Here is a 27,884-nt window from a genome sequence, read left to right on the forward strand (position 1 = left end):
AATTGTGACACTAAACATTTCCTGCTGTCTCCAGAATACTCATTCTTCTCCCTATTGCACCAGGACAGCCACATGTGAAAAAGAAAGCAGTATTTTGCCCCTCCCCACTTTTCTATAGTTTGCATCTGGATGCCACTTGCTTCCACCCGATGGTAATTTGAGATGCAAAATCCATTTTTTTTACTACTTCATAGTAAATATATCAGATGCAAATCGCAACCAGATTCGCAAATAGGAAGTCACATGTAGGTAAATCCGTTTTTGCGATTCGGAAAATGCGATTTTCGGCGAATCGCACTTTCAGAATCGCAAAATCGGATGTAGGTAAAAAAATCGCTATTTATTAGCGATTCTCAAAAAATTGCAGAATATTTTTGGGATTACTCAACTAGCGATTCCTTATTAGCGAATTCGCTAATAAGGAATTGCAAAAACAGGAAAGAGCAATTCAGGTGCAGAATGATGACATCACAACCAGGAAGTGTGAGTCTCCATGCTGCACCTGATTGCCTGCACCTGTCCCAGAGTCAGTTGCTGGCTGAGAGACAGAGAGGAGGGAGTGTGGAATTGGCTCTGACTTCAAACTGAGCAAAATGGAATCACAAGGTGCTGAAAAGCAAGGTGGTGAGAAGCAGGCAGATGAACAATGCAGAAAAAGGAAACAGAAATTTTCTGAGAGGGAGTTATAGGTATTAACAGAGGAGGTGGTGAGGCAACATGACCTCCTGTTTGGAAAAGCTTCACTTCGTGTGCCTGAAGACAGAAAAAGGAAAATATGGTCAGACATACAGGAAAAGGTAAATGCAATTGGCATTACCCATCGTACCACCGAGGACCTTAGGAAGCGGTGGTACGATATGAGACAAAGGTCCAAGGAGAGGGTGGCCACGAGATTGGCAGAAGTCAAAGCAACTGGAGGTGGGAGCTCCTCTACATCTGAACCGACGCCCCTGGAGGAGTTGGTGGAGACAACCCTCATGCCTGAGGCAGTGACGGGCGTATACTGACCTGGACAGCTCTGAAACCAGAGACACCACAGAAGGTAAGATGCATGCCAAAATCACCCAATGCATTCCCATCCTGCCCAGACCCCAAAATCCACATGCATGAATAGGAATCCGGTCCATGTTTTTAGGAATACCCAGTGAGGCATAATCGGAAATGTAGTCCTATGTAATATAAATAGGGGCAGATACACATACAAAGGGTACATAGGGAACAGTTCCAATAGCAATATGCAATGTACACAAAATAGACAAGCAGGCATGTAAATAGTATTGTCAAAAACGTTATTGAAAAACAGAATTACATTGACACACAACTCATGTGTGCTATTTTTTGGCAGATGGACCAACAACACAGGGCACTGTTGCAGCAGTGGGGGAGACAGCTTCAGCAGAGGACCAGGCAGGGCAGGAGAACCAGGGTGTCACACGTGGCACACCTTCTGCGCAAAGCAAACAGCGCAAAATAGTACCTGCATTGATACAAATGCCATCTGGGTCCACAGATGCAGAAGATGAAACACAGGCTGATGCATCACCAAGCACAGCTCACGGCAGATCCCAAACACCCACATCCAACACGACTGGCAGTGGAGCCAGACAGAGGGCACGGGCCAACACCTGCAGTGCCTCAACAGGTACTGATTCTGTTTTTGCTGGGCTGGAGGGCCAAATGTTACGTGTGCAGCGCCTGCAAAGCAAAGGCATATCGTCAAAACAGCGTCAGCTGGCGCAACACAACCGGCACATGTCAGAGGTGAGAGTTGGCATCACAGCAATAGCAACAGCAACAGAGGCAAATCTAAATGATACACAGATTGCTAGGCAGGCCCAGCGCAGGGACCAACGACGCTTAAACACACGGCTGGACCAATTTGCAAGGGCTGTGAGCCGCCAATCAACAGCCATATCCATGCTTGCTAGAAGAACTGTGAGCATGCAACATGAAATGGCACACTGCTGTCAGGACGTTGCCAAGAGTCTGGTGCAGGTAACCTGTGCACTTGATCAGCTGCGGGCTGCTGTTACTGGGGGAATTGTTACGCCAGGTAGCATAGACGCTGATGGACAATCCAGCAGAAGCACACCTACTCCACCAATACCAGCAGAAAGGCGTAGGAGTGGCCGTCAGGGCAGAGGTGTGGACAACAACACTGAAACTATTGAACAGGCTGATGGTGGTGCATCAGGGTGTTCACGCCGTAGGTGAAGGGGCAGAATGGACAATGGTATGTTGTGAAGTAACACATCCCATGAGGACTTACTTTATTGATATTTGAGCACTGTGAGGACATGAACACGTGCAAATTTCAGACTTACAGTCGCACTGTGTGACATTGCATATCCTGCATTTAAGTAAGTAAACTTTTTTTTTAACAACAACATTGGTCATTGTGGTTTTTTCTCTTACCTAGAAGTAGTTTTGTGTGATGTCATCACGTCTCATGCACCCAGCTCCTCCTGCACATCTGCTTTGGGGGGCTGGTTCCTCCTCATCGGATGTGTCGGAGTCAGTCAGATCCACTGGGGTGCCCTTCTTGATAGCAATATTGTGTAGCATAGCGCAGGCCACCACTATCTTGCAGCACGACTCCGGACTGTACTGTAGAGTGCCTCCACTCTTGTGGAGGCAGCGGAACCGGCTTTTGAGGATTCCAAAGGTTCTCTCGATGGTGGCTCTTGTGGCTCTGTGGGCAGTGTTGCATCTCCGCTCAGCAGCTGTGGTTGGATTTAGGTAGGGTGTGAGAATGTAGTCCCGCACAGCATGTGCACTGTCTCCTGCATGGAAGAAGAATGTTGATTTTTAGTGAGATGCTGCAAGTTGAAACATTTCATACTACTGTTTGTGTGTGCCATGAAATTACCTAGCAGGTATCCCTCTCCAAAATCGCCATTTGGAAGTCTGCGATGTAAAGCACAGTATCTAAAAATGAAGGAATCATGAGTCCTTCCTGGAAATTTTGATAAGATATTGGTGATGAGATTTTTGGCATTGCAGACTACCTGGATGTTAATTTAATGGTATGATTATCTGTTTCTAAAGACATACTCATTGTGTGATGGGGGACAGTGCGACATGTGTTCCATCTACACACCCAATCACGTGGGGAAATTGGGCAATTTGATAAAAATCCTGTTTGGTTTGGTCAAGTTCCTGCTGTGTGTCTGGAAATTTGATGTGGGTATGCATCCTCTGCATCATAGCATTGAGGAAAGTATAGAAGAAACACGAAAGTGCGCTCTGGGACACCCCTCCCACTGCAGCAATAACCCCCTGGAAACTCCCTGACGCTAGGAGGTGCAGTGAGCACAACACCTGTATGTGTGTGGGAATGTGTGGGGTGCTCAAGCATGGGTGTCAGCTCCTCTATCAGCTCAAGAATACTGTCTGGATGCAGCCTGTAGTGCACATGGATGTCCTCCTCAGTGCGTTGGAAGGGGGTGATGCGTGTCCTGTAAATCCTCTCCTGGCATCTCCTTCTCTCTTCAGCCTGTCGGATGAGCAGCCTCCTGGCTATAACATAAAGCCCAGCCATTGTGAGAAGCCACTGATGCATCATGGGCCACTTTAAATAGGTTGCACCTGGTTACCACCTGGTCAGAGTTGGTCGTTATTGATAAGTGCAAAATTGCGATTTTCGTAAATTCACTATTTGCGATTTTTTAATACATTGGAAATTGAGAATTCTCTTTTTGCGTGACGGTATTTGCGATTTTCGCAAATACTGATACGCAGCTTGCGAATTCGCATATTTGTTCGCAGAACCCATTACTCGCAAAATTGCTAATCGCATATTTTGCGATTAGCAATTTTGCATGGAACATTTCTTACCTACATAGCATCACACACTTTTGCGTTTGCAAACACCAGTAATTTTGCGAATTACGGCGTTTGCGAATCGCAAAAGCCTACCTACATATGCCCCTAAATCACTGAATCACTAAAGTGACTATTCACCATAATATTTTGTGACAACGTTTTTACTGGCAATAGTGTCCTTGTGTGGTCTCAAGTCAAATCGCTTTGAGACCTATGCGATTCACAAAATTAACTGCCACTTATTTTGTCTTATGATTTAAGCGTTGTCCTCAATCTAAGCTTGCACTTAGTGTGGCTGTAAAACACAGCACTAGCAGGTTTTTTCAAGTAGTAAGTGAAATATATGATTAGAAAAACATTCACATTTTAATTTTGAGAATTAGGATTTGGAAATGCCATGTTTTAGGCACTTTTGCGGCAGAATGCAAACAGCTCTGTGAAGCGTGCTGCTGCAATCCTGTATAACCACTAGAAGGAGCTCAAACCTTATGTTTGAGGCTTATACATTTTAAAACCTTCCGTTTTCAATTCAGAATTAGGTACTGACATCGGAAGGAATCCCATGGCTTGCATAACGTAATTTATCAAGATTTGCTTTCTAGGGGCCATATGTAGGTGGGCTAATACCAGTCGGTAACGGCCGAAAATCGGTAAATTTACCGTTACCGACTGGTATTTAGCCCTTTGCGATGTAGGAGGATGGATTTAAGGATTCGGTAATTTACCGATTCGTTATTTTAAGGAATCGGTAAAATACTGATTCCTTCATTTAAGGAATCGGTAAATTACCGAATCATTTTTAAAAAAAACTTTATTTTCAGTTTTTGCATAATAAAGGAGGTTGGACATTACGGAGCAATCTGTAGCAATAGCGACAACAAATTACGTGCAAAAAGGAGCGTCATATACAATGGACAAATATAATCGTACGAATAGAAAATACAATACATTTAAGTGTCAGGGGTATACAGCCAAAGTCGTGGATCAGAAGGGTTCAGCAATAAAAAGAGACAATAATCTCAGCAGTAATCATATGGCATCTATAGGACACTCTAAACAGCAGCAATAGGCAACAAAATTGAACAGTGGCCTGGCACCCAGTTAGGAGCTGATATATAACCAATACCCTCAGGTGCAATGCCGCTCAACACTGGTGTGTCGTGCTCAGACTGCTTCCTGTCTCTGTAGTCTCGATATGGTCCCCAAATAGCTTCAGGGCGGGAGGCACTGGGTATCAAGGTGGAATACTCTTCACAGTTAACATTACAATAAGCTAAACTACGGAGCCAAGCCTGCAGGGAAGGAGTTCTCTTGCTGCCCCATAATAGAGCAATTTCGCACTTGGCCAACAGAAAGTCCAGAGCCGCCAGCTTCCTGACCTTTGTGGGGAAGTTTGCTACATAGCCTAACAGCGCGATCTCCGGGGTGGGCAGTAGCTGCATGGACAGGATGTCTCCCAGCGTGGCGTGAACTAGTAACCAATACTGGTGTATTTTGGGGCAGGTCCAGGCAAGGTGGGCGAAGTCGGCAAATGGAGCCAATCATTTCGGGCAATGATGAGGCCTATTGGGATCAATTCTGTGGGAACGGGCAGGGGTGTGGTATATCCTACGAAGGAATTTAAAATGAAGCAACTTATGTCTACTGTTTAACGAGATCTCCTTGGTAGTCCTTCAACACCATTCCCATTGCAATGATGAGGCCTATTGGGATCAATTCTGTGGGAACGGGCAGGGGTGTGGTATATCCTACGAAGGAATTTAAAATGAAGCAACTTATGTCTACTGTTTAACAAGATCTCCTTGGTAGCCCTACAACACCATTCCCATTGGTCATCGGTGATAGGTCTACCCAAATCCTCCTCCCAAGCCGCACGCACCTTAACGCCAGATATAGGCCTGGACGTCACGCAGTGCTTGTAAAGTTTGGAGACTAAGTGCGCACCAGTGGAGCTCTGTATTAGTAGTGTCAGCGGTGGAGTAGGGTCAGGGGCGGGAGGGAAGGAAGGAAAAGTGGCACGTAGCATGGAATGCACTTGTTTCATTACAAAAGTATCCATGAAGGATCGATCTGCGAATCGGGCCTCCTCAGACACAGAGAAAGCATGGCCGTCAGGAAACAGATCGCCCACTGTACAGATGGGAAATTTTTCCCAAATTACCGAATCCTTAAATCCTAAATCAGTAAAATTCGGTATTTAGGAATCGGTGAATAGAAATTACCTACATCTGGCCCTAGATCTGTAGTTTCCACAAAAGCAAAGTCACTGGAAATGCAGTTTAGATCAGGCGTCTCCTGCCTTTTTTGTGGTGAGGTATTTTAGCCTAGAGCCGGCTTTAACACTGGTGGTGCCCTGTGCTACATATTGTGGGGGCTGCTCGATTAGGGTGTTGGAGCGCCGTCCCACTGCTTTCTCACCGTGTGAGAAGCAGAAAATAAAATGGTATTTAAATACAATTTTGTTTTCTGCTTCTCTTGCTTCGAGTGGAATGGTATGCCTGGTTGGGAGCGGGCGAGTCGGGGAGGAGTGGCTTGCACCATTCTGAGTGCCCTGACTGTTTGATCGGCCCTGGAGAAAGCAGTCATGCGCGCACTACATTTTCTCTATGTGGGCTGCACGCAGCCTACATAGAGAAAATGGCCTCCCTGCAGGGGCCCTGCTGGGCGCTGCCTGGGACTCCCCACCAATCACATTCCGGCCACTGCAGCATTGTGATTGGCTTACAGGAGGGGAGGGAGAACACCTGTTCCTGTTCAGGAGCAACAGAGGCGGCACAGGACCAGGCCCAGGAGCAGAGGCGGCGCGGACGCTGTCAGGTAAGTTTTCATTTTTATTTTAACGTCTCCTCGCATCCCCCCGTGTGAAACCCCACGTGACCCCCCCTTACCTGAGTATTGCGAGCCATGACTGTGTCTTTGTTCTGGTACTTCATTTATCGGTTTGCGGCTGACAACGCATGACGCATTCAGGGGTTATATTTTCAATCTGTAGCCAAACTGCCCATTATTGCTCTGATTTTCCTACTGTAAATAACTCGTATCTGGGGGACGTCATCAAAAGCCTCCTCAAAAATCGTATTAATCTTCAGGTTTGTAACATGTTTGGGATGTTTGAGGAATTTTGTGGTTGCACCGTGAAGCAATGCTTGTATGTCACGCATTAACTCTGAATAATCGACAATGTTCCGACTCTCCCAGGCTTCCAGTATATTAGAACAAGAAAAGAGCGAAATCCGGTGGATAAATGTAAGCTTCGGTGTATGAGAATTGAAAAAGAGAACAAAGTGAGGAAATGAAGGCGGAAAAATAAAACCCATCCCTCCGTGTGCTTCTGAAAAATATTGTAATGAAAAGAGAAAGAGGGTGGAACAGGTGTGATTTATAGTACTAGAGTTTCTGTGATGACATCCGATTTGGTGAGCCAAAAAAAAAAAAATGCAGTCATACATTATCCACTGACGTAGCACTCCTAAGGGAAAGTAGTGCTAAGAGAAAGAAGGCAGAAGGGTGTGTTCATTCGTTTAATTTCTGTGTTTCACTGCCTTCATATCTCTGTTTCGCTTTCTCTCTCCCTTTCTCGTCCTCTCTCACCCTTTATCTCTGTTTCTCTCACCGCCCCCTCTTGACTTACTTTCTTTCTCACTTCACTCCAAGTGAGGTTGAATCCCCTTTCAGTAAACTGTCATAGTTTTGAGTTTGGGTTGCAGATGGGTGAGTCGTTGAATGGACGGGGGAGGGTGATCCACCGGTCCCAGGAGCCGCTTTATAAATCTCCGCTGTATTACCTCTGCGTCTCCAGATAATGATACCTCAAAGCGTTGTGCTTCCGGTACCCACTCGGAACTGGGAGCAAGAGACACCTCCTGTGGGAAGAGATGCACAAGTAAACAGTTTATAGTGCAGCGCAAATCCTTCGGACAAAGAAGGACTCAGTTGTTGGCTTTCCTACTTTAAGCCACAGCCTGTGTAATTTATTTTTTTTGTAACTACATTTTACGAAGTGAATGCTTTCTTGCTGAACAAAAGCTTTCCATCTTTTATTCTTCACACTGGCGTAGGGCTCAAAGTCTCTTTTCCAGGAGGCATACTGCTCATATTTGTAAATATACTCCAAAAGTCTCAACTTTAAACACTATTTTTCCCCCCAATATGCAAACTTTTAAAAAAAAGCTAAGCTTCTAATGTTAACCTTTTCTTAGAAAGAATTTATTGAATGTAGCACCGCTGGTTTCAGAACTCGCTGTTGTAAAGCATTATTAGAGACTCCAAGTGACAGGTTCAACAGGACATCCATTCTTTCTGGTGAACAGTGCAGAAGCGCTTCCATTTGTTGTCGAGAGCGCATGTTATTCTTGGTGTTTCTCACAAGGATTAACAGGTGACGAGCTCTAGCGGAAAAGGGCAGTTATTAGGCTGTGTCCTGAGCTCACTGTGGTAGCTCACTTCACATCTTTGTGGTGAGCACCCTGGCTGTCAGTGTATGGGCACAGAGTGTATGTGAGGGCTCAGTTAGTGAACTTCACAAGCACACCCGCCATTGGTGCAGGTTCTTAGGTCATGTCATGACTTCACTGTGGCAGCTCACACCATGACAGTGTCTTTGTGGTGAGCCCCCTGGCTGATAGTGTGTACGCCTCTCTACCACTCTCTAGCTTCAAAAACATAGCAAATGAAATGTTTCTGACACTAGTCCCTGCTGGCACACAGCGTGTACATTGCTCAGAGGTGCGTGGTACTGGCAGGGTCTAGCTTCAGAAACATTTCTATCTACATGTTGTTATATGACATCCCTTTATTAATGTAATAACTGCACTTTCACAATTGCTTCATTAACCTTCATGCTTCTTAAATTTGCTTGAAAATGCACCATTTACCAACTCTTTTTTCAAAATTTCCTCAGGGTAAAACCCCCCTGAACCCTCCTTAAGATGTTTGGGCTCACTCGCTGTACTCGCTTGCCACGCTGCACTCCGATAGGAAGTTTACGCCCACCACTTTGAAATGTCACCAGCCACCACAGGACAATGTCTGTTGGTGCCCCCCCCCAATGACCACCTCTTCCACTGATTCCCTAATTAGCACCCTTAAACAGTGACCCTCAAGTCTCCAAAACCACTGTCTTTCAGATTCATTTAGTTTTATAGCACCTCTCATACCAGTGTAAGGTGTCAGAGCATTTTACATCACACACACATTGCACAGAGACAATCATATGTGTGTGAATCAGTGGATGGGAAATGCTACATCAGACAGGACTACAAAGTGTAGTGTAATAGTGACTTATCATCGGTACTGGTTGGCAATATAGTTTGAGTCCTTATTCTGGAAAAGCACACATTCAGAATTTGAAAGGTAGCCCCAATGTTAGGGGTTCTCTTTAAGAATAATAATTGTTTTCTACCCAAATAAACCCTTTTGGGAAGATTAGGATAATGAAGGACTGGGGTAAAAAACATAGCTCTAACATATACCTTGCAGTTTGCATGCAGCTCTTTGATGACAGTTAATACCTCAAAATTCTATATTACGATTTTGACTTATACAAGTAACAAAACATGCTCTCTGACAGAAGCAGTAACCCACTGACCTATTTACATTAGATGCACTTTGTGATATGCATGGTACACGTTCACACATTTTAACCCTCTGTGCTATCTCAAAATGAGTCAAAACTTCCACTAGACAAACCTCCGGTCTATTACCAGGAAGACGATTAATCACTGGAGTTATCTTTATATTTTAATGGATGCCTGAAAATTGCTGGAGGCCAGGAACACAGCAACAGGTTCTTTTAAAATGTTAATATACTTGCAAAAATGACACCCCCACCCCAAGTCAGTACCCGGTGCGGTGGCACCGATCACACTGCTCCAGAGCTGGCCCTGTTTTAGCCACTGATAATTAATTGAAGCCAAGATTAAAGAAACTTTATAAAAATGAAAAAAGCAGTGCTGACAACAATCCACTACAACTTTTCTCGGGAGTTACAATACGAATCAGCAATCAAAAGCAGAGGCTCCGATGACTCAAGTTAAGCAGGTTGACGCAACCAATGTGGAGTTATTAATAAAGCCGAACTCACCTTCTATCGAGACAGCGAGTTTAGAAAGGAATACAAATAGTAAACTTCACCTGAAAGAACTAGATAAGACTGAGATGGGAGTATGACACGGAAAGAAAAAACATGATAAGCCTGAAGCTGTAGAGCCGCTGGTTGTGCAGTGGTGGCTTCTCTGTTAAGGCGGAGGTGCGTCGCCTCACTGCTCTTAGAGCAGTGAAAAAGAGAAAAATAAAATGATAACATTATTATAAATTAATTTTTCAATACTGCAGAGCTGTGTTAGGGCGGGGCTTGTGGCTTAGGGAGTGGTTTGTGCACACTTAAGTGCGCCTGACTGCTTGGCCAGCCATTGTGGGCCGGCCAAATGATCATGCGCACTTTGCAAATCCCCCACCAGGCTGTAATACACAGCCTAGAGGGGAATGAGCACATGCATTGCAGCATTGTGATTGGCTCAGGGGAGCCTGAGTGCCCGGGTGCTTCCTGCAGCTTCTTACAGACTGGAGTCAGGAAGAGAAGAGAAGTCGAGACAGAGGAGAGGCAACATAGGAGTAACGTAGGCATAGACAACTATGCAAAACCACACATTCCAACAAATAGCCAACACTCTTCTACTAAGCAAAATATAGAAATCCAATATGACTGCATATCCAAGGGTTAGGCTGTACAGTCAGATATTGGCAGCAATTCATCAGCCCCGTACGGGAATTCCAACATCAGTGCTGTGAGGATAGACAGTTGCGCTCATACATTTGATGATAACAAACCAACCATCCAAAATGACTCTCACTTCAACAAAGCGGCCTCGTCCTTGCCGGCGCTGAGCATAATACAAGCTGGACCATTGAGAGAAATCCAAGAAGCGAGACACCACCTCCTCTCTATTCGAAGGCACAGAAGTATGCCCCGTCGCCCAACAGCAAAATGGCAAAGCAAAATTATATATACCTTGTAGTCAAGAAGGGGCCAGCAGCAATCATTCGAAGGAACTTGAAAGGAGGAACATTGTATTTTTTGTCTCATATTATCCAATCGAAGGCCAGCATGATATACTAACTAGGGGCGCTTTTCTTTGACTCTTTGTTGCAATACCGGAACTAGTCAAAATTAAATCTGACATTGAACATTGTCACATTCATTGAAAACTGAAACAAAGCTGGGCAAGTACAACCTGAAATAACCGAAATAAAATGTATTAATCCAGAAATTGCAAATCTGATAAACCCCAAAATAAAATCTTTCCAGATTGTGGAACAGACATCACTCAAGAAATGAAAAATAGATACCCCGAACCCTTAAGACGTCCCAAAGTTGAACAGAGCAGCCTTGACAACCGAAGTGAGATTGGAATATCATCAATTCTGAGGGGTGCATGAGGAGTAGATCATGGTATCAACAGGCTGGATAATATATTTATCAATGGAAAGAAGACGTGTGATTGATCCTTGGGCTGCAGAGTTCTACACCTCAAAAAATCATTCAGCCCACATTAGATGAATGGGGATCGCTGCCAGGAACATTAACCCCCTCAAATGAAAAGTGTTAAATAGGCAAGGAATCCTCAGACAATCTCTCAAAGCGGACAGTTTTATTATGGAATATAGCTGGCACAACCAACCTTAAAAAAATTGATTTAATAACTTTTTTAATGAATTTCATGGTAATCTGCTTACAAGAAACGTTGGTCAAAAGCGAGGTATCCATAACAGGTGAATCATGCATGGGAAGTACTGGACTTAGTCTCAAATTATATTGTAGGAACAGAAATATAATTTGCGAAAGTCAACAGCCCTGGAATTTTTTTTAATAATATATATGCTCCACCCAATTCACTGAGGAAAAAACTAACCCAAGATGTTCTATTAAAATATGTAATATTATAGATCCGCTCATTAAACCCGATCTAAATTATAGTAACCATTATAGTAACCTCAGGGGGACCTGAACGAGGTATTCACATAAGAACTAAAGCGCTTCTATAAGATCCCGGTACTTAACTCCACTTCAGTTGGCAGAAATAACAAAACGTTTTGGGCAACCTTGTTCGGGCAGAGAGTAATAAATCTAAACTGATGCTTTGCACCATACATTCCGGCTGGGGCAACACATATAATCAGTAATTCGGCAAAGCTGCCGGAGTACACAATGGTCTCCCAAACCTCTTGCCAGGTAGGTGCCCCCCCCTCCTGCTGCAACTGCACCAGCCTTTGTGCCTGACCCTTGTTCCTGCTGCCCATTCCTGGGCGTCATTTTTTTTCTTTCACTCCCCCCGTGCCCACAGCCCGCTTTCCAGCCGCCGCTGCTGCCCCTGCGGCCCTGCCCCCCGCCCATTGGCTAAACCCCTGCCTCCCGCCTCCCAGCTACTCCTCCCTCCCAGCTCCCCTTAAATGGAGGCAGCTCCGCGACTGCGCAGCGAACCCGATGCAGCTGGCACGCCTAAGGCAAGCCCGTCTGCGCCCGTCCACGCCTGGACCGCGCTCAGTGCCAGAACCCCTGGACCCACCGAACGCCACAACACCAGACTCCACTACGACGCCAGCACCCTCCACACACTCAAGGCCGGCCGAAACCACACCTGCTTCCAGGCCGCCCCGAAACGGACCCACAGACCCTTCTCCTGCCCTTCTCCTGCCGCACCTGCAGCTTCACCTGCGACAGAACCACCAAACCTCCAAGGACTGGACCCAACCACCTCCGCTGCATACTCCTCAACACCTGCTCCGCACGCAAACACGCCGTCGCGCTCTGGAATCTGCTCGACATCTCCGCCCCAGACGTGGCCTTCCTGACCGAGACCTGGTGGAACGACTCCTCGGCGCCCGACATCGCCATAGCCATCCCGGACGGCTACAAGATCACCCTCGCGCTAACGGAACCGGAGGAGGAATAGCCATCGTCCACAAATCCACCCTCAAGGTCACCACCCACGCAGATGACACACTCAACGCTGCCGAACACCTGCACTTCCGGATCCACACTGACCCCAACACCACCCTCAGAGGAACACTCATCTACAGACCCCCCAGACCCTGGGCTCAGTTCAGCGACTCCTTTGCCGACCTCGCCAGCACCCAAGCACTCGCCTCCACGGACTACATCCTCCTCGGGGACATGAACTTCCACCTCAAGAACAACAATGACGCCAACACCGCCACCCTGATCGACAACCTCGCCAACCTCGGCCTCAGACAACTCGTCACCACACCTGCCCACGCCGCCGGCCACACGCTGGACCCCGTCTTCTCCACAGGCACCCACATCGCCTTCATCCACACCACCGATCTCCACTGGACCGACCACCGCTGCATCCATTTCACCTTCAAGAAACCAACCACGCACCACCACACCCAACAGCTGCCTCGCCGCTGCTGGAGCAAAGTCACCAAAGACCGGCTGATCACCACCCTCACCCAGAACCCACCCACCGACCCCACCAACTAAGATGCTGCAGCCCACAACCTCAGACAGTGGATCGACGACTGCGCCAACACCTTCGCCCTGCTCAAGAAACCCTCCAACACCCACACCAGCAGGAGAGCCACCTGGTTCACCAACGAACTCCAGACCTCCAAGCGAGCATGCCGAAAACCGGAGAAAATATGGCTCCACGAACGCACACCGCACAACCACGCAGCCCACAAGGACGCCACCCGAAGACATCACCACCTCATCAGATCAGCCAAAAGATCCTCCTTCAAATACCGCCTGGATAACAATGCACACAACAGCAAAGAGCTCTTTAGCATCGTAAAGGAACTCTCCAACCCCAGCGCCAACACCAACGACATCCCGCCCTCTCAAGAACTGTGCGACTCATTAGCCACCTTCTTCCACCGCAAGATCGCTGACATCCACAACAGTTTTAACACCACGACTGCCCCGACTACGCCAGACTCCACCTCCCCTGTGAACAGCGCGATCCGCCTAACCTCCTGGTCCAACGTCAACGACGACGAGTCACGCAAGGTCATGAACTCCATCCACTCAGGATCTCCGTCAGACCCATGCCCACACCACGTATTCAACAAAGCAGACACAGCCATCGCACCCCAACTACGGAAGGTCATCAACATCTCCTTCGAAACAGCGACATTCTCGGATAGATGGAAACACGCCGAAATCAACGCCCTCCTCAAGAAGCCCAAGCCGGAACCCAAGGACCTCAAGAACTTCCCGCCCATCTCCCTGCTCCCATTCCCGGCAAAGGTCTTTGAGAATATCGTCAACAGACAGTTGGCCCGCCACCTGGAAGACAACAACATCTTTGACCCTTCCCAGTCCGTATTCAGATGAAACCACAGCACTGAGACAGCCCTCATCGCCGCCACAGACGACATCAGGCGCAAACTAGACAACGGCAAAACATCAGCCCTCATCCTCCTAGACCTGTCGGCCTCCTTCGACACGGTCTGCCATTGCACTCTAAAGACACGCCTCTTAGAAACCGGAATCCAAGAGAAGGCCCTTGACTGGACCACATCCTTCCTCTCCGGCAGAACCCAGAGCGTCCACCTTCCACCCATCCGATCCGAAGCCACCGCAATCATCTGCGGCATCCCCCAGGGCTCATCCCTCAGCCCGACACTGTCCAACATCTACATGGCCCCCCTCGCACAAGTGGCCCGCCATCACGACCTCAACATCATCTCTTAATCCTACGACACCTAGCTCATCCTCTCCCTCACCAAGGACCCACACACCGCCAAAAACAACCTCCACGAGGGAATGAAGGCCGTCGCCAACTGGATGAGGAGCAGCTGTCTGAAGCTGAACTCAGACAAGACGCATGTACTCATTATCAGACCCACCCTCTCAGCCTGGGATGAATCCTGGGGGCCAACCACACTGGGAGCAGCACCAACACCCACGACCATGCACGCAACCTAGGATTCATCTTCGACTCCTCCCTCTCCATGTCTAAACAGGTCAACGCCATCTCCTCCTCCCGCTACAACACCCTACGCATGCTCCGCAGGATCTACATGTGGATACCGACCGAAACAAGAAGAGGCAACCAATGCACACTATGGCAAAAACTGAAGGCATGAGGCATCCTAGGTAAAACTTTTACTACCATTAGATTGCTGTACACGGACACCTGGGTGAGAGTTAAATAAGAGGATGCTTCAACTATTTCCAAAAAGATTCCAACAAATGAGGCTGAAGCAGGACTGTGGGCTAGCCCCACTCCTTTTCAATCTATACGATGCAGATCTAATGCTGGCACTGACTAACCTGAATATTATCCCCTTAAATTAGGGACACAACCTTTGCCACTTCTTCAGTATACAAATGATACAGTGCTACTAGTGGCGGTTGGCATGACTCATGGGTGGGGGGGCGGGTGTAATTTGCCATGCAGGGTTATGCGCGGGGTGGGAATTTAATAAAAAATAATAATAAACTTACCTTCATAGGTCCCGTGTTGTCTCAGCTTCTGTCTGGGTCTTGTGGAACATGAAGCAAGCAGCCTCCTCCCCTTCCCTAAGCCAATCACAACACTGCAATGGCAACATTATGATTGTTGGGGACGGCGCCCAGACAGGAGAGTGCGCATGACTGGTTAGGTCGGCCTAGAGGGCCGACCAAACAGTCAGGGCCCACTGCACTGGGCTAGCCACTCCTTCCCTGCCCTCCTGCAGACCCGCCTACCCGCCCGCCCCAACTAAACCCTTCTACTTTCTCACAGTGTGGGAAGCAGAAACATAAAATGATAGTTTTACCATTTTATGTTTCTGCTTAGGGACACGGCCTTTGCCACTTCTTCAATATGCAGATGATACATCGCTACTAGTGGTGGCCGGCATGACTCACAGGTTGGGGGGTTACGCGGGGGATTTTAATTGAAAAAATAATATTAATAAACGTTCTGTCCCTCGTCCCGCGCCAACTCAGTCCCTAGCTACTGAATCAGACTGCATTTGTAATAAATATGACCTAAACACAAATTGTGAAGTTTGGAGTATCCAAATCTAAGTATACATGGAGGATAAATGGACAAAAGATATCCCTTACGGAAAGATACGTATACCTTGGTGTGCGGATAGATTCACAATTAATCTATCGAAGTCAGCTAAATTAAATTCGTATTCTAGCTATCAACCTTCAAAACCAGTCATGCAAAGTCAACTGCAGACTAATGAGTCCAACAGGGACAAGAGTGCTTGAAATAATCTAAGCAAAATTGGCTCCAGCATTATTATATGGATCTCCAATTTATTATTATTATTATTGTGGATTTATAAAGCGCATGGCAGCCCTAAGGGTTCCCATCGCTAAGAGACAGCTAGTTGGGCGGTATTGGGAGGTCCTAGAGATGTTGCTTAAACAACCATGTTTTGTTTTTTTTAAACAATTTTTTTTTTCAGTTTGCAAAACATACACGTTGACAATCAGTTCGACAATAATTCTGCAAAGTTCTAAATATGCAGTTGTACATAGTCGGAGTTGACACATATAGTACCACGTGGGGTGGCCCACCCTGTAGTCTACTGCGGTTAGTAGTTCAGATGTCACAGTCCCATTCCCCCTCTTCTCCATCATCTGAGCTGGCATCATCATCTTCTGGCAGCGGGTCGCACAGTTCCCCCCTATATACATTCCAATGAGTCCAAACCTTGTTCCACTTACGAAGGCAAGCCCTATTAACATATACCGCCCTTTCTGTAAACATCAATAAGTCCATGTTTCTACTCCATTTTGCTAGTGTGGGTAATTCTGTTGCACCTCATTTTTGTGCAATGTCTCTCTTTGCCACCATAAGGGCCAACGTTCCCCATATCAAGCCATATCTGGACAAGTCATTTGGATCCCAAATATTCAAGAAACTACCATGTTTTAATTGCTTTACGGAACTGTGGTTCTTTGTCCATCATTCGAAGCTCGCGTGGCAGGGAGTCCCAGAGTTTGGGGACTTGGTGGGAGAAAGATCTTCCTACCCACCTCTCACTTAAGACCCTGGTTGGTTTTAGGAATCCTTCTGAACCTGATCTCAAGTGTCTCTTAGGAGTGTAAAGGGATAAAAGACTCTTTGTTTTCCTTGGGCCTTTGTTGTGTAGGGCTCTGTGAGCCATGACTAGCACCTTAAATTTGACTCTGGCTTCCACTGAGAACCTGTGAAGACGATTTAAGTATGTTTTCACTGACTCTAGAGTGGGAACATTGCACAGTAGTCTTGCTGTCGCATTCTGGGCCATCTGTAGTTTGTGGGTCACATATTTCGGAGCCCCCAGGAATAGCGTATTTCCATAATCCAGCCGCGAGGTGACCAGAGAGTGGACTACTGTTTCCTGTGCTGGTAGGAATTTGTTCTAAGATCTTTCTGAGACTTCTTAGGAGTCCAAAGTAGGTCTCTGCAACTCTTTTGGCTTGGGTTGCCATAAACAAATCTTTGTCTTGCCAGACACCCTGATTTTGTATAGCTTCTTTAGGTACGGGGGGGCTACCTAGACAGTCCAGCCAGCTAATGAGATACCTGGGGATTTGTTTGTTCCCGAGGACCATTAGCTTAGTTTTGTCTCTGTTTAGCTTTAAGCAGCTTTTAGTCATCCACTCTTTAATTCTTTCCATACAAGGCGCTAGTCTTTCGGAGTCCCTACTGTTTTTTGGATATAGGGAGATCACCAGTGGGGGTCGTCCGCATAGGACGTCATAAAGATGTCAAATTCTTGGACAATCTCCGTCAGTGGCTCCATTTACACATTAAAAAGTGTTGGGCTCAGCGAGGAGCCCTGTGGAACCCCACAACTCATAGACATTGTCTTTGAGAAGGTTGTGTTCTCTAGGACTTGGAATGTTCATCCCTCCAGGAATGATGTTAGCCATTGGAGCGCAGTTCCCGGTATCCCGATGTCCAAGAGTCTCCTTCGTAGAATATGGTGGTCTACCATATCGAAGGCAGCACTCAAGTCCAAAAGGAGTAAGGCCGCTAAAGGATGGGGTCCTGGTTGGGATTAGTGAGCGCCTTAACTACCTCAAACAATTCCTTTGCAGAGTTATGAGCCAGACTGATTTTTTCTTCAAAGAACTTGGCCTGTGTACTTTTTTTATTGTTGTGGTAACCTCTTATGGCAGTTTTGTACTTAATTTTCATTTTAGGATTGTAGTTTTTCCTCCACTCCCTTTCGATTCTCATTCAGTCTTTCCTCAGCTCTAACAATTGGTGGTTGTACCATCTGGCCGCTCTGGGCCTGGGTTTTGATTTGGTGAGGACTTTGGGGGCAGCTTCATCCAGAGACTGGGTGATCCAATCTTCCCATCTGGAATAAGCTTCTTCTGCCTTTGCTGGTTTGTTATAATTAGATGGGGCTGTGCCTGTTAGGGTGTTCCCCCACGCCTCTACATTAAGCTTTCTCCATCGTCTTTTCAGAATTCCTATTTTGGCGAATTCCTTTCCCCACTCCCTTTCTATCTTTTCTAAGTTAAAAGGAATCATATGGTGGTTTGACCAGGGTACTGGTACAGGAGGGGCAGTCTTAATGTTGGAGTCATTGGAAATCACTACGTCTAGGATACGACCCTTCTCATGTGTAGCGGTCATTACCAGTTGGTCAAGTTGCAGGCCTTCTAAGTCTGATAGGAGTCTTTTGACACTGGGAAGATTTGTGTCATCCATATGTAAATTTATATCTCCTAGTATGGTGATGGATGGGGGTCCAAAATGCACAGTGAAACAGAGAAGATCTTTTTGGGCGTTTTAAGGACAGTTTTTGGACTGCCAAAAAGTACCCGGTATCTCGACTAATACTGGAGTTTGGCATGGTGAAAACTACCCATCCAAGCAGATACTCAATTCATCAAATATTTCTATTTATTGTGATGTGTACCACAAATAAGATTGAAAAGTGTGTTCTGGCTGGAGTAGCAACAACACTCTAAGATATACATAACTAATGGTATAAAAAATTAAATCAAGATACTGCATGATCTAGAACTAATGAAATATTGGGAAGAAGGGGTGAACTACAGTCTCTTTAAATCCCAAGTGATGATAGCGGGAAGGCAGCTCTCACATAAGAAAAATCTTGAGTTATTTGGAAAACTACTAAGAGTGAATCCTATGAATTTCCGCCATCTCAGCCGTATTCAATGCAAAATTTGAAACAAGATATACAAATGGAGTTTATTCAATATATGAATGGAGTTTATTCTATTAAGATTTCTATTACCTCTTCGCAAAACTTTAGAATATTAGAGAAAACTTGGAACCTGTGAATGCTGCAGCAGATGTGCTTACCGAATGGAGTCATTGCCACAAATACTCTGTTTATGTCTGCGCTACATGATTGTAAGGAAAAAGTAATTTAACAAACTTGGCGCAAGAACAGTGGTGCCAGCAATAAGGGTATGTCCGCAGGGGTCTGATATTTAACTAATAACCTGTCTCTTTAAAGTACTAGGATCAAGTGGTAACGGACCTAAAGAAATTAGGAATGATAAATCATGATCCTTTGTGGCCAAACTACTGAAAGGTGGGATCCATGATTTCACAACTAGTGTTCAGCTCATTGTTAACTATCTCCTGCACACCACACTACAGGGCAAACTTCATATACAAATACTGTTGTGGGCATCCACCTCCAGGACAAAGATATCAACAGCAGGATTATCGTTTAATTTTGCCCTAAGTGCACCTTCTCTTTTAATTATCAGTAATGTCATAGGAATTAAAGCGCTTCAGCCAGATTAAATCACATCACTAATCGTATGTTAGACACAGCACTATTGCCCTTCAACAATGTATTTTAAGAGCTGGAATGGCATATTTTATAGCATTGCTAATTGCATCAGCTACATCAGCACTATGGGTATCTAAAGGCTTGGCAAGATCTAGTTCACCACTGAGGGCCAACCAAATCTCAGGAGTACAGCCCAGGAGTTAGAAAGTCCCTTTGTTATTTGTATTGTGGAGAAGTGTGGCTCACTGGTTAGAGCGGCAGACCCAGATGCAGAGATCTGACCCGGGACCAGGGTTCAATTCCTGTCGCAACAGGGTCTTCGGCTCAATGTCTGTGGAACCGATAATTCTCGCCTCGGTGCCTACTCTAATCATGGGTCCCACTCTGCAACTCTGGGCAATAGCTTGCTTAATCTCCACACCGGCCCTAATCGCTAAGGATGCCTGGCTTCACCTTGGGGTGCCCAGGAGTGGCCGCCTCACAGGAACAGGCCAGGATGGGTTCCTCAGCGGTACAGCACGGGGACACACTGGCTAGTGTAACCAGGTGCTTTATAAGCTCAGTTACTTTACTTACTACTTTACTATTACTCATAGTCATTTACCCTTTCCTCTACTCTAGGGGATTGAGGATGCACTATTAAAATAGCATGAACTATTGTTTAGAAATAAATCGGACAGAAAACACACTGCATTATTGATTTATTCTAATACTTTCTTTAGCTGTTTCCAGTTGCTTTTATGGTTTGAAATATAATATATGAATTTTATTGAAATATGTTTCTTATGATCTTATTGTAACGGTTCTTATTAATCAAACAATAAATCATATTTAAGTGAAAAAAACTCAAGGCTGCAAGTTACTCTGAAGGTGTCTGCGAGCTACTGGTTGCTCGCGATCGACTGATTGGAAACACCTGTTTTATATTGATGTACAAGACTGGTCAGTAATAGATGAGCATGGAGGCCACATTGTTGCACAATGGCAAAACATTCAACCCCAGTCACAGATCTGGGTTTAATCCACTGGACTGTCCCATGAGGCACAGGGTTAAGGCTGATTTGCATATGGACATGTCTGAACTGGGGTGGCTTGGTGAGAAAAATAACGATGGATTAAACCCAGATCTGTGTACAATCCAAACTGAATTGGCCTTGATCTCACTGCTCACTGATTGTGGGGCTAAGTCGTGTTTTAACACCGCCACAGAAAGTTTTTGCTGCATCAGTTTTATGTAATTTCTTTAACTGAATCGGAAGCTACATTTGTGAATTGAAATTGGGCTTTCCTGATGATCCTTACCCGACGAACTTGCTCCTCAAGGCAGCTGAAGGGATTAATCCTATCCTGAATGAGTTTCTAAATACCTCTCCATGCACGACTGTACCCGCATGCTGAAAACAGGACATAAGGGTCCCTTGTCTGAGAAAACCTTAAGCATTCCAGGATGTTTTGCACAATTTCAAACCTATTTCCTTTCTTTTATCATTCTATAATATTTTGGTAAAATCGACTAATGTGCAGCTGTCCAACTATTTGGAACTGAATAAGCTGGGGCAGTCAACCTGCATTTCAGCCGAAGTTTAGTGCTGAGACTACTCTGCTTGAAGCCTCTGAATTTTTACATTTTCTTTGTACTAGGGACAGAAAGCAGCAGTGATTCTTTTAGATCTTTCTGTGGTGTTCAACACCATGTTACATGCGTTCCTTCTTCAAAGCCTTCATTCTCTTGGGGTTGGTGGCTTGGTCTTGGATTGGATCAAGAAAGATTGACCTCTTTCTTGAGAATAGAGGTCACTCTATCGGGATAGCCCCCTTTTTCTCTTGCTTGAAGCTCATTCTGGCGCAGTACCTCAGGGCTCCTCCTTGAGTCCAACTCTCGTTAAAGTCTATCTTGCTCCACTTGCTTCTCTAGTGGTGTCATGTGGATACACAATGGTGTTGTATGCGGATGACACCCTCCTCTTCATTGGGGAGGGTGTACCTTTGGTCTGTGGCTCTCTCAAGTCTTGCCTTTCTGCTGTCCTTGAGTGATTGTGTGCTAACCTTCTCATGTGCAATATTTCCAAGACAGAAGTCCTTCTACACGGGACAATCAAGATGAGTGGGGGTCTAATAGTTGGCCTGATAGGGCTCTGCCCCTGCCCTTTTCTTTGGCTGTGGCTAAGAATCTCGGGGTAAGATTTGACAATTGTCTTTCCTTTGAACCTCAGGTGTCCCCCATTGTTGGAGCTTGTTTTGAACTACTTTATTCATAAAAGGATTTTCTTTTGCTCTTACCTGTCTTCCAGGAAAATGGTAGTCCACATTCTCGTTACCTCCAAGCTTGACTGCGCTAATGTGTTGTATTTGGGTCTTCCTGATTAATTGACTCAGAGACTTCAGATTGTATAGAATGCGACTCCCCAATTGAGTTGCCATTTCCCCTTTCTTAAGATCATTTCACTTGCTGCCTATACAGAAAAGGATTTTGTACAAATCTCTTGTATTGACTCATAGGGCCTTCTTCTTGAGGGGCCCTCAATATTTCGATACCAGACTGCAACACTACTCTCCTACCAGGGCCCTGCATTCTGCTCAGGCCCATCTCGCTGTGGTTCCGAGGGTCCGGCTGGCCACAAGGGGTGGCTGCTCCTTTTCATGTCTTGCTTCAATGGCCTGGAATCAGCTCCCTTTTAACCTTCATTCATTGTCTTATGAGTCTCACTTTAAGATAAAATGTAAGACTTTGTTATTTGGTCAAGAATAATTAGTTCCATTTGTACTATTGATCTGCCAGCGCTGAGACACTCCCAAGAGCAGCTATGCGCTACATAATACTATCGCATTCATTTATGAATTCATTCATTCACATCGACAACTGTGAGGTGTCTGATACATAGCAATAAACAACATCTCGGAAGATAATGGCATGTATATTTTGTAATAATGGTGAGTTTTAAAAGATGTTTGATTAAATGGAATAATCAAGTACCTCCATGATAGATAAGGAGGAAAGAAGAGGAATGGGAGGAAGGCGGTGGGTGAGCTCAGAGGTTATTACCATGTGGTCGAGTTAAACCACGGAGATTAAGTGATGTATCGAGTGCTGAGGCTAAGTTGGTGGGGAGTGGAATTTATTCAGGAGGTTGATTTTGTATATAATTATCAACTGTTTTCCATATTTTCTGTGATTTCCTGGGAGTTTCTCCTTTGTGCTGTGTGTGGTTAGCAGATATCCATTCTATGAGAATGACTTTGGTCCTTAGCTAGAAGATTTTGTAGTGTAGTGCCTATTTTCCCAATAGGCTCTGCGCATTGGAATAACATAAACAGCAGTGTAGACGTAGGACTGAGGTCATGTAGGTCTCTACTGACTATGTTAAACTTAATTTAGGTTTGCGCCAGCTAGCTCAGAGGTCACTGGAAACTTTCTTGAATGAATAGGGAGGGATTAGCTTCCCTGGCTCAGACAAGAAGGGATTCAGTTTCCGACAACCGCATAAACAAGACAACTTTGCTCCCTCAGAATAAGAGTGTATCTCTAGAGTCGTGTGAAAACAATAGACAGCTATTTCACTCAGTCAGCAGTGCATACTTAGTTTCACCAGAACGCAGAGAAATAGAGAGACGGGCGTTTTCAATAAAAGGTGTTATTTATTGAGCAGTCTTCTTCCTCATGCAAGAGAAATGAATTGCCACAATTGCAATACTTAAAGTAAAGTAAACTGCGTACAGTAAAAGTAGTATTATGAAATAATACTGTAAAAGCATTGATATGGTTTCTTAGCCATATGATACTTTAAAATGGATAAAATATACACATAGATAAATACATTGACTAACGTACTCAACTGGTGCTTCTGACTAAGCCTACCCCGGTGTACCTGACCTAAGCCTAACACGTGTGAGGGGGTGAGTAAGTAGCAGTTTAAGTTAAGTTGGTTAAGATAGTTTTGCCAAGAATTTGCATCAAGAATTCTCTCAAGGGTTTAGTCAGCTCTGTACCTTGGTAATAGAATGTGGGAGGTCTGGTATCTCTTTCCTCAGGACTCGATATCCCAGCAACCCGCAAGGGAAGGCTGGAAACACCGGAGCTGGATTTTCTCGGCTGAAGAAAAAGACAGTGTCTCTCTCAGTGCCTCAAACGGGAGGGGCGGCTTCCGTGGGCTTCTCGCATCAGCTGGGTTCTCGGGCAAGTAGATGGCCGCTCTGCTCCAAACCACCGTGTGTTTGCTTAAGGCAACTGTTGGTATTTTATACCTGGAAGGTGCCGGGTTTGACGTAAGGTTGGACATAAGACGTCACTAAGAACTAACAGTTCTTTCTGGACTTCAGGAGTTCTTGTTCAAATCAAAACAAAAGCAGGGGGGATTTCCCGGGCTGCTGGAGGCTTGGTTTGTTTAAAGAACGCGTTGTGCTTTCTAGGAGTCGATGGGAGTAGCCGTGCTGTGCTTTGGACTGCATGGGCTATTACTGAATATGGATCTGATTCTTAATGCCTTTATCAGGCTATTATTGATTATAACCTCACAAGGACATAACTCGGGAATATCGAATTAGGGTCCTAGATACAAACACGACAATTTTTAACCACTGAAGTCAGCCAACACTTTTAATACTAATTACTTCAAATGTATTACTTTTTTTTATCACTTCTACTTTTTCACCAGAATGTCTCTTTTTTCCTTCAACCTTTTTACTCTTTTCCTTAATTTAAAATGCTTTACTTCTGGAGAGTAGCCACCTTCAATTTTAGGTCGAGCTAGACCGCGCAGCTGTCTCTTCGAAACCTGCTGTAATCGGTTTGTTAGCATCAAGCCCATTCTCTTTCTTGTAATTGCTTTTCATTTGTCTATGTCAGTGTCCTTCAAACATCCTTGCGTGCTAGTGGTCAATCCTGCCTCTTTGCCCCTCCTTTCTCTCGTCTGTTCCTCCCACAGAGCACTGTCTCATTCCGCTATGGTTCTTTAACAGTTCTCTGGGGGACTATTTTCTTCTTGGTTACCTGCTCTGTTACTGTTTGTCTGCGTTCTTCCTCCCACTTCCTTTTAATACCACAGTTGTTACTGCTGCCTCCCCCACCATGGCTCCCACTCAGTTGTTTGTTTTAATAATTGCAGACATACTTTATCAGTTCTGCGCTGGTTTCGCTTTCATTTATGTGTATTTTCTCTGCTCCCCTCATTCCCAATCAGTCAGCAGGCTCCATCCTGGCCTGCCTCACAGCAGAGCAGGGGAACCATGAGAGGGAGGGCTGTGCTGATAGTTTACAATGCCCTCACCTATGCTGAAGAGCTGGAGGCAGAGACTGGTGTCCCTGCCTTGTCCACGGCTGTAATTAACTCTAATCAGATCATCTTTCCTGAGCAGAATGCTTCGTTTTCACTCTCTCACAGACGGCCCTAGGAGACCCCTCTTTGATTGCTTGTGTTTTATGTTTGCTATAAGTGCTGGTGTAGCAGACTTGTTCGCTTCTCATTTTGTTTTGTGTTCATGCATGCAGGATTTACCTGCTGCTTTTTTGTGTTTCTTTTTAAAACATGAACCTCTGGTAATGGGCTTTCAACACTTTGTTTATTTTCCAATGTGTGCCGGTGTGGCAGACTTGTTCACTGCTCTTTTTAACCCAGGTGAGAATGTTTGCACAAGCCAACTCTTCCTGGGGCATAATCGCCTAGTGACCCAACACGCTTTTATATCCTTCTTGCGCTTTGTCTATGTACGCAATGTTTTGAAATAAACAATATAAACGCATCCGTTGTTTTTAGGCAAGTATTTCAAGGAAATAACAAAAACGTTTCCTTCTGTGTCTTTGTGTCCTTTATTAAACTGATCCACGATTTTGTTGAGTTAAAAAAAATGTTTTGGGGTGCCATCTTGGTGGTATTCTTCCCAGCCTCTGATTAAGGGCAATTGAATGTTTATGGTCAGTGACAGGACCCATTTGCAGGCCACGATAGCAATCTTTACCGCTGTGCTTCGCCATACACAACACAAGAAGAAATACTTCAGTCCTTTTTCACACCTCCTTTCTTCTCACAACCTTCTTGCTTGAACTACAAAAAATTGGCTGGCTTACTGGCAGCATGTCTGTCTTCACCGGCAACAAACAAAATACATTCAAAAAATGTACCTATACAGTCCCTTTCGTTAGTTCTGTAATTACAGATGTACCCTGCAAAGCTGAGTTATGCCTATATTTTCTTTTTGTTTGGCTGTCTTCCTCTTCCAAGTTAAATTAAAAAACAAAAAATAACGCTGCAGCACCGTTATATTTCACAGTAATTTTCACCATATTACTTACATCACCTCTAGCTCACTCTCTTCCTCTCATACCCCTCTCTTTTTCATTCACTAATGCCTTCTTTTCTCTCACAAATTCCTTTCATTTTCTTTCTTTCCTTTTCTTTTCTTCACTATCTCTTTCACCTTTACAGCCTTCCTTCATATCCATCTTAACATACTACCTTCTTTTACTCTCTTCCAACATCTCTTCCGACATTCCTCCCTTATCCTTCCTTCAAACACAACCTTCCTTCATTATAACTTCATATTGAATATTAACACACAACACACCACACAATTCATCAGCCCAAAATTCAAAACGACCCAGCATAATTACACTACACTGTAATTCCTCATTTTAAATCCTCTACACAATCCACTAGTTGCTTCCATAGTCTCATTGGTAATTCCTCATTCTAACTCCCCTAACCAGTGCTGCTAGCTGCTTCTCTGGTTCCATCAATAATTACTCATTCTAACTCCTCTACATACTGATGCACCTGCATCTTTGTTACCATTAGTAATTCCCCATTCTTAATCCTTTAAGAAAAACTGCAACTCTATTCACAGTGGTAATTCCTCATCCTTAGTCCTCTAGCCACTGCTACTAGCTACTTCTCTAGTGCCAATAGTAATTCATCATTCTTACTCCTCTGAACAATGCTGCAGCTGCTTTTCTAATCCCACTGGTATTCTTTAGGCGGTGCTGCTGTTATTCCTCATTCTAAGTCCTCTACACACTGCTACAGCTGCATCTTTATTCCGTCAATAATTCCTCATTCTAACTACTCTAAACAGTGTTACTAACTGCTTCTCTTGTCCCTTCGGTAATTCCTCATTCTAAATACTCTACACAATGATGCAGCGGCATCTCTAGTGTCAGTGGTAATTCCTAATTCTAAGTTCTCTATGCAATCCTGCAGCTATATCTCTATTCATACATCAATAATACTCCAAACAAAAACACATAGATAAAACATATTGTCATTTACAACCCCAATAGCTCTAACTTTAAAAAAAATGCGAGACCTACTGCATTGCAAATGCTTGTTTCTTTTTCTAACTGTTCCTCCTCTTGTTTTCTGTTTTCTCCTTTTACCTCTTCCCACCCCTTTACTTTGCAAAGCTGCAGGGAAACCCAGTCCTGAACCTATTCTGTTCCTTTCAGAGCGATGCTAAAGGGTAGGGCTAGGCCAGATTAAAAGGAACCAACAACAGAGCTTCCCTGAGTTCCACGTTTATGCTTTGTATCTCTTTATTCTTTTTATACCAAGAAGTATATTGTAAGCGACACTGTATGTATCACCCTCATAGAAATCCACAAATCTTGGTTTCAGTAATTAACAAACTAAAGCATAATTTACCACTCACTCCCTCGCTCCCTCCCAAAGCGCTCAGTTAGCTTCCATAAAATTGCACTAACAGCATTCTCAGTTCATCAATTCTCAGTTCATGAAATATTCTCAATCCCGGCTTTGAGGGCCAGTTCTGACAGTCGTAAGACACAGAGGTATTTGGGGCAGGTTAATTCACAGAAATCCTGTGAAAGGAGAGATAGGTAAGGGCCTCATAACTTTCCAAAGGATGCCCCTCGATTGGTAATAGAGAGAGTGATCTTTTCCATGCCGGGAATAAACCGGAGATGGTGGAGCCATCCCAAGGGTGTGGGTAAGTGTGCCGTCCCCCAGTGTGACAATATATTCTGGATCACTACGCCCAAGGCCGAACGCCCTCGTCTGGATTTCAGGGGGTAAGTGAGAGGGTTAGGTAGACCCAAGTATGTGTAAGAGAGAAATCTGGGAAGTTGCATGTCTAGGTGTTCGTCGATATCATCAAGCACTTGTGTCCAGTATCCCTGAATATGTGGGCAATCCCACCAGAGATGCACCAGAGTCCCCCCCACACCGCACACCATCCAACAGGTTGTGCTTTTGTTCGGCCGATCTTATGGGGTCAAGCACCAATATGTAGCCACTCTAGTAAGTGTTTCGGAAGAGCTGTGTTGCAGGCGGTATGACGGACCCTGTAATATATATCCCCCACTCCTTACTGGT

This window comes from Lissotriton vulgaris, chromosome 1_2 (genome assembly GCF_964263255.1).
Source record: "Lissotriton vulgaris chromosome 1_2, aLisVul1.2, whole genome shotgun sequence".
NCBI classification, from domain to species: domain Eukaryota; kingdom Metazoa; phylum Chordata; class Amphibia; order Caudata; family Salamandridae; genus Lissotriton; species Lissotriton vulgaris.